Source organism: Austrofundulus limnaeus, unplaced genomic scaffold (assembly GCF_001266775.1).
Source record: "Austrofundulus limnaeus strain Quisiro unplaced genomic scaffold, Austrofundulus_limnaeus-1.0 Scaffold66, whole genome shotgun sequence".
Lineage (NCBI taxonomy): Eukaryota > Metazoa > Chordata > Actinopteri > Cyprinodontiformes > Rivulidae > Austrofundulus > Austrofundulus limnaeus.
This window is the reverse complement of record NW_013952468.1, coordinates 790,865-792,956: the sequence shown is the minus strand read 5'-3', so window position 1 is coordinate 792,956 and position 2,092 is coordinate 790,865. Positions and strand designations below refer to the sequence as shown.

The 2,092-nt window shown below is 43.4% G+C and overlaps 1 long non-coding RNA gene across 1 annotated transcript in view; it reads left to right on the top strand.

Annotated features, from left to right (window-relative positions):
* The window catches only part of LOC106518824 (uncharacterized), a 96,697-nt gene that overhangs the window by 44,862 nt on the left and 49,743 nt on the right, over positions 1-2,092 (top strand). The gene's annotated exons all lie outside the window — the stretch shown is intronic.

Genomic DNA, 2,092 nt, shown 5'->3' with positions numbered 1-2,092 from the left:
CTGACATGCATAAAAGGGCTTGGACCCCGGTCATAACTGCTTTGCAGTTCTAGTTATTATTATTATTATTATTATTATTAGGACATATTGCTCTCATTTAGATTTGAGGCCATTCCAGGAATGTAAAAAAAAGTTGTATGTTTCTGTTTTCACCAGTGCTAAATGATGGGGCAGTCTGTATGATTTGAGATTGTATTGCCCAGAAACACATGCTGAGTGACAGAGGTACAATAAGGCCATCAAGCCTCTGTGTGTAAAGCATCATGATAGCTCAAAATGGTAGTTAGACCCTTCCAGACATGTATGTTTCAGACAGTTTTAAAACATGATTAAGTAAGGTGTAYATTGGCTTGGAAGGTTTCCAACTTATGGCATTTTTTAATTTCATATTTAACCTGGTGTTTCTAGGCGTTCTCTACTTAAAAGGTTCCATCCACTTACTCCAGTCGTGTAAGCATATTGTTTYTATCTAATTGACACTAAGCTCATGGCTATTACCATGTCAACACTGGATTACTGCTGCCTTTGAGCCTGTGGAGTGGTTGAATTGGCTCACATTCTGGCCTTGTTTTCCTTTCCACTCAGTCGTCTGCTGCTCACACACATATAGCTGGATAACCTCACATACTCATAGTGCCACATGTGCACGCACACATGCTGACACATGGAAGCACTCACACTCGTGCATTCGCCGTGTCTTTCTTTCCATCCCCATCGTTCTCCTGCGTCTCTCTTACACACACACTCATAATGGTCCAACATTAGACAACTGTTCCAAGGCCAATTTCACTGGAGCTAAACGTCCCGTTCTCCCAGAAGCCCTTTTGGTTCAGAGGCTAGAGCGACTAGCGATTGGCCGGTCAGAGGCTAGTCTACTTGGTGATTGGCCAGCGAAGGCCCCTGGTGCATGGTGACAGTAATTAGCACATGCCGACCATTAACAAACACAGATTAGGCATGAACCCACATGGCGTTCTGCCATCTCTGTGGTGTGTGGATGWATGAGTGCAGCGAGTGGGATTCCCCAGTGTGTCTCCGAGGAGGTTTCAGTTTTATGGTTTGTGTTTGTCTGCGTTCAAGACTTGGCATGTGCGAATGTTTGTTGCTGGTACATGCACATGCGTGTCTTTCTTCTGCCGTATGTGCATTTATCCAGTCTGCCTGTGTTCATGAGTTTGTGAGCATTCAGTGTGTGTGTGTGTGTGTCCATTTGTGTTCAGCCTCATTTCCTCTGTGCCTGCTGGTCAATTTTGGCATTTGGAGAGAAGGATGCTGTGCATTCTCCTCAGCTCCTTCGCTTCCAGCATTGAATTAGAGATGGGGTTATGATATGTGGAAATGATTTTTTAAACGCCGCCAATCTCTGCCTCCCCTTCCTTTATCCTATCCTTTTAGAAGCCTTCCCATCCAACCCCTCCCCTCYCGAGCGGGGGAATCCGCCCTGCTGTGTGCGCTTAATGAAAGATAAGAAGCGTCCTCCACGACTGACACTGAGCCACAGACCCTCAGAGGACTGCACTAATCTGCTTGGCTCCTAATGGGGGCCACTTTGTGTCTGCTGAGGATCATTTTATATCAAACAAATTGTGTCCTGTGAAACCCATTACATATTAGGCCCTTTGGAGATGCTTTGCCCTTAGCTGACACATAGAGGACATCTTTGGCCTGACTTTTGATGTTGTATATATTCCTGACGATGGTCTTACGACGAGCATCACTCTGSTAGTCATAGATGGCTTTTGTGCATCTTTAAACCTGTCTTTCCTTTCATTAAACAGAGATAAGCAGGGTGTGGGGGGTTCACATTATAAATGAAAAACTCAAAATGAAAAAAGAAGGGATGAGAATGTAGAAAATAAAAGAAGCATGGATGRCAGAGGAAGCAATGAAGGGTTAATGAACTCTGATTCTCATCTTACATGTACCCACTTTCATAATTTGCTTTCTGCATGCAGCGCTGTATCGAATACCACTTGAACCAGGAAATAAAACTAAAACCAGTGTTGTATAAAGTACCACAAAGTGATACTTGAGTAAAAGTGCAAGTATCTTACCAAAAAATTACTTTGGTAAAAGTTATTCTCTTTTAGGA